Genomic DNA, 12,181 nt, shown 5'->3' on the forward strand with positions numbered 1-12,181 from the left:
GGTTGGTCTATTTGCGACCCACTGGGAAACTCCAAAGAACGTCAATGGACTGAAGTACATTTGGAACTGCAATTTGCATGGAATCACAATTCCTAGCACACGTACAGATGCCCCCTGGTTACTTGCACGCCAGAATTCAAGGGTGGTCATTTGCAGAGGTGCTGAGGGCATGCATGGAGCCAGTTCCTGCTTAACTGGTTCCTTATGATCGTGTAAAATAAATCTTTCAACTTTAATTTCACTGTTAACTTATTAAAGCACCTCCGCAACAGGATGAAAAGAACAGCGAAACCTACCAAGCTAGTCATGCCAGTTGTTTGACATGCTCTCTGGACTCGGATGAGTCCGAAGGGGATCGGCCCTCGATGGCGGCGCAAAAAGTGAGTACACCTGCCCCATCCCAGACCCAAGGTCAGATAAAAAAAAAACACAAGGCCTCGGGGACGCCACTGCGGGAAGGCCATGGCTCGAGCCACAGAAAAGGCGGTGACCAGATACCATCATCGGCACCGAAAAAGGCCAAAATATTGCCAAAGACTTCCGACTCGGGTCAAAAACCGGCACCGAAAAGAGTCTACATCGAGTGGTTGAGTCGAGCAAACCTCGGAAAAGCCTCTCGGAGCCGAGACCAACAGTTTCCATCGGAGCCGAAAAAGACTTCCTATACGGAAGAGCAGGGGCTCTCTCAACAGCTCAAGGAAAGGCACAGATTCGAGCAGGAACTGGATTTGGAAGAGCTTGACCAAACTCAACCAAGGTTCCAAATCCAAAAAGACACAGGGAAAATACAAACCATCCCTCCGCTCAAGTTCAAAAGAAAACTGGCTTTTCATGAGACTGAAATGCAACCAAAAGCCAAGGTGGTTAGAGAAAAGTCACCACCCCCACATTTCTCACCACAAACGCCCCCACTTCAACACCGCAACTGTCACCAGTGGGTACACCAATGGCACAGTCACCCAAACATACTGGGATGACACAGGACGATGCGGAACCCTGGGATCTATACGACCCACTAGTTTCGGACAACAGTCCAGAGTGTTATCCTACAAAACCTTCACCTCCAGAGGATAGCACGTCCTACACGCAGGTACTGGCCAGAGCAGCAACATTTCACAATGTTACAATGCATTCAGAACCAGTGGGGGATGACTTTCTGTTTAACACTCTGGCATCCATGCATGCTTCTTACCAAAGCCTACCAATGCTACCGGGCATGCTTAAACATGCACAACAGGTTTTCCAAGAACCAGTAAAAGGGAGAGCCATCACGCTAAGGGTCGAGAAAAAATATAAACCGCCCAGTCAGACCCTGTGTTTATTACACAACAGCTCCCTCCGGACTCAGTTGTAGTGGGGGCTGCAAGAAAGCGGGCAAATTCACAGTCATCTGGGGATGCGCGACCCCCTGATAAGGAAAGCTGTAAGTTCGATGCGGCAGGGAAAAGAGTGGCATCGCAAGCGGCCAATCAGTGGCGTATTGCCAACTCACAAGCCCTCCTTGCCCGCTACGACAGAGCACATTGGGGGACGAGATGCAGGATATTATCCAACATCTAGCAAAAGAGCATCAAAAACGTGACCAAAAAGTGGTGGAGGAGGGACAGGCCATCTCAAACAACCAGATCCGCTCTGCACTAGACTCTGCTGATACAGCAGCACGGACTGTCAGTACAGCAGTTACCATCAGGAGGCATGCATGGCTACGAAGTTCTGGTTTTAAACCAGAGATACAGCAGGCGGTATTGTATATGCCGTTCAATCAACACCAGCTATTCGGGCCGGAGGTGGACACCGCAATAGAAAAAATTAAAAAGGACACGGACAAAGCCATGGGCGCGCTCTACTCCGCTCAATACAGGGGAACATTTAGGAAACCACAGTTTAGGGGAGGGTTTAGACCCCAACCCGCAGAACCATCAACCTCCCAAACAAAACCCACTTACCAGTCTCAGTACCAGAGAGGGGGGTTTCGTGGTTCCTACAGAGGACAGTTCCCAAGAGGAAGAGGGAAATTTCAGCCTGCCAAGCAAACCCCTAGTAGCAAACAGTGACTTCAATGTCACACTTCCCCAACACACATCACCAGTAGGGGGGGAGATTAACAAAATACCACAACAATTGGGCACACATTACCACGGACACATGGGTTCTATCAATTATCCAACACGGTTACTGCATAGAGTTCATAAAATTCCCTCCAGATGTTCCCCCAAGAACGCACAAGATGTCAATACAACACCTAGACCTATTACAAATAGAGGTCCAAGCACTACTAGCAAAACAAGCCATAGAACTAGTACCTTAACATCAGAAAGGAACAGGGGTTTATTCCCTATATTTCCTTATTCCAAAGAAAGACAGTACGTTAAGGCCTATTCTAGATCTCAGAACGTTAAATCTCTTCATCAAATCAGATCATTTCCACATGGTAACACTACAGGACGTATGTCACACTTCCCCAACACACATCACCAGTAGGGGGGGGAGATTAACAAAATACCACAACAATTGGGCACACATTACCAGGGACACATGGGTTCTATCAATTATCCAACATAGTTACTGCATGGAGTTCACAAAATTTCCTCCAGATGTTCCCCCAAGAACGCACAAGATGTTAATACAACACCTAGACCTATTACAAATAGAGGTCCAAGCACTACTAGCAAAACAAGCCATAGAACTAGTACCTTATCACCAGAAAGGAACAGGGGTTTACTCCCTATATTTCCTTATTCCAAAGAAAGACAGTATGTTAAGGACTATTCTAGATCTCAGAACGTTAAATCTCTTCATCAAATCAGATCATTTCCACATGGTAACACTACAGGACGTAGTTCACTTACTAAAACAAGGGGAATACATAGCAACACTGGATCTAAAAGATGCGTATTTTCACATACCCATTCATCCATCTCACAGGAAATACCTCAGGTTTGTAATACAAGGCAAACACTACCAATTCAAAGTGTTTCCCTTCGGAATAACAACAGCACCCAGGGTATTTACAAAATGCCTAGCTGTAGTAGCAGCTCATATAAGGAGGCATCACATGCACGTATTCCCGTATCTAGACGATTAGCTAATAAAAGCCAACACTCAACAACAATGTCAAATTCACATGCAATATGTAATAGATACTCTACACAAACTAGGGTTTTCTATAAATTACCAAAAATCTCATTTACAACCATCTCAAATACACCAATACTTGGGAGCGACACTCAACACACAAAAAGCAATTGCCACTCCAAGTCCACAAAGAGTTCAATCGTTTCAAAATATAAGATCAAGCATGCAGCCAAACCAACAATACACGGTCAGGTTTGTGATTAAACTACTAGGCAAGATGTCCTCATGCACAGCTATTGTCCCAAACGCAAGACTACACATGCAGCCCTTACAACAGTGCCTAGCAAGACAATGGACGCAGGCACAGGGTCAACTCCAAGATCTAGTGTTGATAGACCGCCAAACACACTCTTTGCTTCAATGGTGATTGGGTGGGGAGCACACTGCAACAATCACAGCATACAAGGTCAGGGGGGCAGTCAACAAAAACAACTTCACATAAATCTCTTAGAACTGCTAGCAGTCTTTCTAGCACTAAAAGCCTTTCACCCCCTTCTAGTCCACAAACACATTCTTGTCAAAACAGAACACCAGTGTTCTTTCCCTAAAACTGTACCTTTGTCTCCACATTTGCCACACCCTGGCATCCAGGTAAGTCCCTTGTAACTGGTACCCCTGGTACCAAGGGCCCTGATGCCAGGGAAGGTCTCTAGGGGCTGCAGCATGCCTTATGCCACCCTGAGGACCCCTCACTCAGCACAGACACACTGCTTGCCAGCTTGTGTGTGCTGGTGGGGAGAAAATGACTAAGTCGACATGGCACTCCCCTCAGGGTGCCATGCCAACCTCACACTGCCCATGGCATAGATAAGTCACCCATCTAGCAGGCCTTACAGCCCTAAGGCAGGGTGCACTATACCATAGGTGAGGGCATAGGTGCATGAGCACTATGCCCCTACAGTGTCTAAGCAAAACCTTAGACATTGTAAGTGCAGGTCAGCCATAAGAGTATATGGTCTGGGAGTCTGTCATACACGAACTCCACAGCACCATAATGGCTACATTGAAAACTGGGAAGTTTGGTATCCAACTTCTCAGCACAATAAATGCACACTGATGCCAGTGTACATTTTATTGTGAAATACACCCCAGAGGGCATCTTAGAGATGCCCCCTGAAAACATACCCGACTTCCAGTGTGGGCTGACTAGTTTTGCCAGCCTGCCACAAACCAGACATGTTGCTGGCCACATGGGGAGAGTGCCTTTGTCACTCTGTGGCTAATAACAAAGCCTGTACTGGGTGGAGGTGCTTCTCACCTCCCCCTGCAGGCACTGTAACACCTGGCGGTGAGCCTCAAAGGCTCACCCCTTTTGTTACAGCGCCACAGGGCATCCCAGCTAGTGGAGATGCCTGCCCCCTCCGGCCACGGCCCCACTTTTGGCGGCAAGGCCGGAGGAGATAATGAGAAAATCAAGGAGGGGTCACTGGCCAGTCAGGACAACCCCTAAGGTGTCCTGAGCTGAGGTGACTCTGACTTTTAGAAATCCTCCATCTTGCAGATGGAGGATTCCCCCAATAGGATTAGGGATGTGCCCCCTCCCCTCAGGGAGGAGGCACAAAGAGGGTGTAGCCACCCTCAGGGCTAGTAGCCATTGGCTACTAACCCCCAGACCTAAACACACCCCTAAATTGAGTATTTAGGGGCCCCCAGAACCTAGGAAAATAGATTCCTGCAACCTGAAGACGAAGAAGGACTGCTGACCTGAAGCCCTGCAGAGAAGACGGAGACACCAACTGCTTTGGCCCCCGCCCTACCGGCCTGTCTCCCCACTTCAAGAAAAACTGTAACAGCAACGCGCCCCCCAGGGCCCAACGACCTCTGAAGCCTCAGAGGACTACCCTGCATCTAAAAGGACCAAGAACTCCTGAGGACAGCGGCGCTGTTCCACAAAAAATGCAACTTTGCAACAAAGAAGCAACTTTTAAAGACCACACGTTTCCCGCCGGAAGCGTGAGACTTTCCACTCTGCACCGGACACCCCCGGCTCAACCTGCGGAGAAACAACACTACAGGGAGGACTCCCCAGCGACTGCGAGCCCATGAGTAGCCAGAGTTGACCCCCCCTGAGCCCCCACAGCGACGCCTGCAGAGGGAATCCAGAGGCTCCCCCTGACCGCGACTGCCTGCTTCAAAGAGCCCGACGCCTGGTAAAGACACTGCACCCGCAGCCCCCAGGACCTGAAGAATCCGACTTCCAGTGCAGAAGCGACCCCCAGGTGGTCCTCTCCCTTGCCCAGGTGGTGGCTACCCCGAGGAGCCCCCCCCCCTCCCCCCCCTTGCCTGCCTGCTTCGCTGAAGAGACCCCTGGGTATCCCATTGAAACCTATTGCAAACCCGACGCCTGTTTGCACTCTGCACCCGGCCGCCCCTGTGCCGCTGAGGGTGTACTTTTTGTGCTGACTTGTGTCCCCCACGGTGCCCTACAAAACCCCCCTGGTCTGCCCTCCGAAGTCGTGGGTACTTACCTGCTGGCAGACTGGAACCGGGGCACTCCCTTCTCCATTGAAGCCTATGCGTTTTGGGCACCACTTTGACCTCTGCACCTGACCGGCCCTGAGCTGCTGGTGTGGTAACTTTGGGGTTGCCCTGAACCCCCAACGGTGGGCTACCTTGGACCCAACTTTGAACCCTGTAGGTGTTTTACTTACCTGCAAAACTAACCAAAACCTACCTCCCTCAGGAACTGTTGAAAATTGCAGTGTCTAGTTTTAAAATAGCTTATTGCCATTTTTGCCAAAACTGTACATGCGATTGTGTTGATTCAAAGTTCCTATGATACCTGAGTGAAATACCTTTCATTTAAAGTATTACTTGTAAATCTTGAACCTGTGGTTCTTAAAATAAACTAAGAAAATATATTTTTCTATATAAAAACCTATTGGCCTGGAATTGTCTTTTGAGTGTGTGTTCCTCATTTATTGCCGGTGTGTGTACAACAAATGCTTAACACTACCCTCTGATAAGCCTACTGCTCGACCACACTACCACAAAATAGAACATTAGAATGATCTCTATTTGCCACTCTCTTACCTCTAGGGGGAACCCTTGGACTCTGTGCATGCTATTTCTTACTTTGAAATAGTACATACAGAGCCAGCTTCCTACACCAGCTATTCATAATCAGTTAGCCGACAATCTCAGTCGAGATCACCAGCAAACTCACGAGCGGGAAATACATCCCCAGATTCTACAAGATTACTTCTACCCCTGGGGGACACCAAACATAGATCTGTTTGCAACAAAACAAAACGCAAAATGCCAAAACTTCGCATCCAGGTACCCACACCCTCAGTCCAAGGGCAATGCTCTATGGATCAGCTGGTCCGGGATATTTGCTTACGCTTTTCCCCCTCTCCCGCTCATTCCTTTCCTGGTCAACAAACTGAGTCAAAACAAACTCAAACTAATACTCATAGCACCAACGTGGGCTCGCCAACCGTGGTACACCACACTGTTGGACTTCTTGGTAGTACTGCACATCAAACTACCTAACAAACCAGATCTGTTAACACAACACAAACAACAGATCAGACACCCCAATCCAGCATCACTCAACCTAGCAATCTGGCTCCTGAAGTCTTAGAATTTGGATATCTAAACCTTTCAGATGAGTGTATGGAGGTCAGTAAACAAGCAAGGAAACCGACAACAAGGCATTGTTATGCTAATAAATGGAAAAGGTTTGTTTTCTACTGCCAGTCAAATCAAATCACGCCACTAGAGGCCTCCATACAAAACATTGTAAGTTATTTACTACACTTACAAAAAGCAAATCTCGCTTTTTCTTCCATAAAAATCCATCTCACTGCAATATCTGCAGATTAAACATACAAATTCTCTTTTTAGAATCCCAGTTATTAAAGCCTTTATGGAAGGACTAAAAAGAATCATACCTCTAAGAACACCACCAGTACCTTCGTGGAATCTTAATATTGTACTTACACGACTCATGGGTCCACCATTTGAACCCATGGATTCTTGTCAAATCCAATTCTTGACTTGGAAAGTAGCCTTTCTAATAGCCATCACTTCACTACGAAGAGTTAGCGAAATACAGGTGTTTACTAGCCAAGAACCCTTTATACAAATACACAAACATAAAGTGGTTCTCCGTACAAATCCACAATTTTTACCAAAAGTCATATCACTGTTTCATCTAAACCAAACAGTTGAACTCCCAGTCTTCTTTCCACAACCAGACGCAGTAGCAGAAAGGGCACTGCATACATTAGACATAAAAAGACTGCTAATGTATTACATAGACAGAACAAAAGCATTTCAGAAAACTAAACAATTGTTCGTAGCTTTCCAAAAAACCCATGCCGGTAACCCTATATCCAAACAGGGCATAGCCAGATGGATAGTCAAATGTATTCAGACCTGTTACCTTAAAGCTAAAAGAGAATTACCCATTACACGAAGGGCACACTCCACTAGAAAGAAAGGTGCCACAATGGCTTTTCTAGGTAATATACCAATGACAGAGATTTGTAAGGCAGCCACTTGGTCTACACCCCATACATTTACTAAGCATTACTGTGTAGATGTGTTAGCAACACAACAAGCCACAGTAGGACAGGCTGTATTAAGAACATTATTTCAAACAACTTCAACTCCTACAGGCTGACCACTGCTTTTGGGAGGATTACTGCTTTGTAGTCTATGAACAGCATGTGTATCTGCAGCAACACATGACATCGAACGGAAAATGTCACTTACCCAGTGTACATCTGTTCGTGGCATGTTGCGCTGCAGATTCACATGCGCTCTCCCACCTCCCTGGGAGCCTGTAGCCGTTTTAGTTGCATGTAAATTGTATATATGTAAATAAATATTCCTTTACTACAAACTATGTACATACATATCTACTCTATTGCATGGGCATCTTTAGTATCCTTATTTTACCAACTCCTACCTCACCCTATGCGGGAAAACAATCTAAGATGGAGTCGACACCCATGCGCAATGAAGCCGAAAGGGAGGAGTCACTCGGTCCCGTGACTCGAAATGACTTCTTCGTAGAAAAACAACTTGTAACACCCCAAGCCCAACACTAGATGGCAGGAACAGTGCATAGCATATGAATGTGCAACGCAACATGCCACGAACAGATGTACACTGGGTAAGTGACATTTTCCATATACACACACCCTCACACACACATTTACAAGACTACACATATAAAATTAGCTATGGCTTGGCCTCCCACCCACCTCTTCTCTGCTCCCCACTCCGGTGTCGCTGCTGGGAGCAGACAGGGGACTGTGTTGCTTCACAGTAACAGATAAATTACTTTAATTATTGCATACTTTGTAGGCGTCTGTTAAAGGAGAGCATACCTTGAATTTATGCTTCCTTAGATAATTTGACCTTTACCAAAAACCGGGACATTTATGTAACGATCTGACCATTGTCCCACAAACCGGGACATTTGTTTAAAATTAAGAGAAGCGTCGGGACACCGGGCAGTCCTCTAAAAACCGGGACTGTCCGGGGAAATCCGGGACGTCTGGTCACCCTAGCCCGGAGCTCAGAAAACACAGCAACCGCGGGCCGGCTGTCAGGTGTCATCAGACGGGCCTCTGTATGGCCTGGCTCAGTGCTTGAAATGGAAAAAATAAAGTGCAGGTACTCTGTGCCAGAGTACCTGCTTGTTTCTGAGAAGTGCCGGTACTCTCCAATTAAAAGTATTACGTTTTTCTTGAGATATGCCGGTACTCTCCCACTCAAAATAAAAAAGTGCCGGTACTCAGTACCGGAGAGTACCGGCCCATTTAAAGCACTGGCTCTGGCTGGTACCAGGGTTTAAACAGGGCTCACTCAGGGCACCGAAAATAAGCCCTGTACCACTCTTGTCAGCCAGAACTGCGGAAGCAAGAACGAAGGCCCGGGCGAGAGGGACTCTCACCGGCCGCTCCATGGCCGACCGCCCTCGAGCCACTTCCTGCCCCGGCTGCGCCCCTGCGGGCGGCGGGCCACGCCCATCAACTGTCGAGAGGAACAGGCAGACTCCACAGCCAATCAGCACTTCAGAGCTCCGTGCGCCGCACTAGGATTGGCTGAGATGTCGTAAATGCTCCAATCTTGTGTGGCCTTCCACCTTACTTTTTCCGCCCTCGCCCCAGACCACGCCCACATTGTGTTCCAATGTGGGATCGGGTCTACGCGACCCGGAAGTGCTGGAAATGCAGCGAATGACATCCGCGGAAGCAACGACGGAGATAAACCTCAGTCAGACTCCCCGGGAGGACCGTGTAAGTAACGGCCAGGTGGCCCCTGAACCCGGAGTAGCCCCAGACTTTGTGTAATTAAGGAGTGCCTGGCACATGGCCAGACTTCCACCCACTTACCCTTCCCACCGAAATCTAAATTTCTGGCGCATATAGGGTTGGGATCAGGAAGTTGTTCCCTTGATTACCTCACTGTGGTCCTCATGGGTGACCCAGGGCAAACGCTTCGCATGCGCCTCTAATGTGGACCGCTGCCTCCTTGGATGTCTCCCTCTTAGCTGGCGAGGCACCTGCTGCCTGCCCGACCTGTCATTACCCCATGACATCATGCGCGCCTTCTTTCCCGGTAGTGGGCATGCGGCTCCTAGGCGTTGTGCCCTGCATCAGTTTTGTGGTTGTTCTGGCTCGCGGTCTTCACTCCTGATATTTCATAGCTCATACTCGAGTATGAGGACCATCTCTAGCACGTGATTGAGATGCACGGGTATCCGAGCCACATTATCTACACGTGCGGCATTATTCCAGACAATACACGTTCTTGCACGATTACTTAAAATCATTACAATGAAGGTAAAATGAAAAGGAAGTAAAATACAAAGAGATAAAAATGACAAAATAAAACAGTGGCCGCTGGGTGCGGAAGTATTGTTTGAGACTACTAGATCAAAATGACAAGCTCATATTTGGAAGCCAAACCCATGGATTTACCACATAAAAAGCTGCCATATTTGCAGGGGAATTATTTTCAAGAATAGCATGGTTCTGTTTTTGGTGCACTGAGTTTATTTACCCAAAATAATAAGACCGCATTTGGGAAGATTGCGGCACTATCTTTTACTGCCAGCAGACATGGCTTTCAACAGGAAAGCAGGCACCGCTCTGTAGTTGTCTGCATCGTGTAACTGGACCTGAGTGGTGTGCATGCCTTGGGGGGAAAAGGGGGACATGGAACGCTTCCCAAAGGCCTATGGTCTCACAGAGCTCCACTTCTGATGGAATCTGCACCTCTTATCTTGACAACCTACTTTGTACTGTGACGCAGGGACAAAGGCTTTCTCTCTCTTGCATGCTACTATGCCCCCATCTAAATGTTAAGTTATGCGTGTTGGTAGGATGCACTATCCTCTGGGAAGGTATCCTGCTGCTGAGCAGTTGTGCGTCTATCCAAACCTAAGGCATAGTGGGACTGTTCGAAAAGCCAGGTCTTCAGCTTCTTGCAGAATTCAATAAGTAAGGAGGAGGCTCTTAAGTGTAGGTTGTGCCACCCTTAAGCAGCAATTTGAGAGAAGGTTTGATTGTCAGATTTTGTTTTCCATATGCTATGAATATATGCAAGTAGGAGTCCAGATAAGCAAAAGTGTGTTGAAGGTTTGTCAAAGCAGATGCAATCGTTGAGGTGTACTAGGCCAGTGGTATGTAGTGCCTCCAAAGTGTGGATGATGAGTTTGAATTATGCTCATTTGTGAATCAGGGTTTGGCAGTTGACCTTCAGGTGAGGTCTGATGTGTGTGCATTGTGAGAGGTTAGGAGTGATTCTGGGCGATGGGTCCTGAATGGTCCACAGCCGTCTGGTGAGTTTCTTTTTGTTGATCCTGGCATAGAGGGTCTTATTGTAATCTAGCTTGCATGTAACAAGAGCATGCTTACCTGTTTTCTCAGTGCTGATTGGCAGTCATTTGAAAATGTATCCTTTATCTTCACAGTATGGAAGCATGAGGCAGTGATGGTGTTCACTTGGGTGGTCATGTCTAGTTTGATGTCTATGACGAGCCTGAGGTTCTTGGTGTGGGTGGTAGGAATGGATGTCGGTCCTAGGTCTGTTGGCCATCAGGGGCTGTATTACAGAAAATTCCCCGGGGTCACATTGGGCATGTGTACCCACTATGTGCCCCACGGGACACTTTGGTTTTACAGAAGGGGATGCAGATGTTGGCCCCTTCTGTAACATAGATAACGGTGGTGCTTATGTAGCGCCAGGGCTCTTACGAGAGGGCCTCATCTCATTTGTATGGGTGGGTGGTCCCATGGAAATGAAGAATCACTTTGCCTCTGAACCCAAGTCGTATTACAGCCGTGGGTGTAGAGACAAACATGGCCTTAGGAGGTGCACTAAAAGTATGGCACAAAATGATGGTGCACTCTCAGTATGCCCTCTGGGGGGCAGCTCTCTCTCAAGGAGTTAAAGGGGGTCCCATTGCCCAGTCCCCAGGCACCCCTCAGCAGGCGGATTGAGTCACTCACTGCACCCTCCTGCAAAGGGATCTCTAATCACTTTTGAAAGTGCAGGAAGGTTGCTGCCTGTGCAGATAAACACGGAGCAGCCTTTAAACAGCTGCTCCGTATTTCACTTCAATGCACTGCCTCCAGGCAGCACTATTTTTAGGCTGTCCTGATGACAGCGCATTTTTCATAATAGGGCGCACTTTCCCTGTTTGCACCTGGTGCACAAGTTTAAAGGTATGACGTGGTGCAAACAGGGAAAGCGCACCCTTTTAGTAATATGGGCCCAGGTGGATTCCCCCAGGGAAGTGCTCTTCCCAAAAATCAGAATGTCACTGTTGTCGGTGTTCAGCTTCAGAGAGTGGGTCTTCCTCCAGTTCTTGATTTCAATCATGCAATCAATGAGCTTGATCCAGATACTGGGTTCTTGTCTCTGAGGGAGAGAATGTGTTACATGTCATTGGCATAGGAGAAGATGTTGATGTTGTGAGAGCTGACGATGCTGGTTGAAGGGATGATGTATACACTGAAGAGGGTCAGGTTCTGGGAGGGTCTCCGCAGATGAGGACACAGTGGCAAGCAGACTAACTGAG

At 47.7% G+C, this 12,181-nt stretch overlaps 1 protein-coding gene across 1 annotated transcript in view; it reads left to right on the forward strand.

The window, feature by feature from the left end:
- Nucleotides 1-9,258: 9,258 nt before the first annotated feature.
- The window catches only part of GPAA1 (glycosylphosphatidylinositol anchor attachment 1), a 70,846-nt gene continuing 67,923 nt past the window's right edge, over nucleotides 9,259-12,181 (forward strand). Inside the window, exon 1 of the mRNA XM_069221007.1 lies at nucleotides 9,259-9,392. The gene's annotated coding sequence lies outside the window, so the exon portion shown is untranslated. The remainder of the gene's footprint in view (nucleotides 9,393-12,181) is intronic.

This window comes from Pleurodeles waltl, chromosome 2_2 (genome assembly GCF_031143425.1).
Source record: "Pleurodeles waltl isolate 20211129_DDA chromosome 2_2, aPleWal1.hap1.20221129, whole genome shotgun sequence".
NCBI classification, from domain to species: domain Eukaryota; kingdom Metazoa; phylum Chordata; class Amphibia; order Caudata; family Salamandridae; genus Pleurodeles; species Pleurodeles waltl.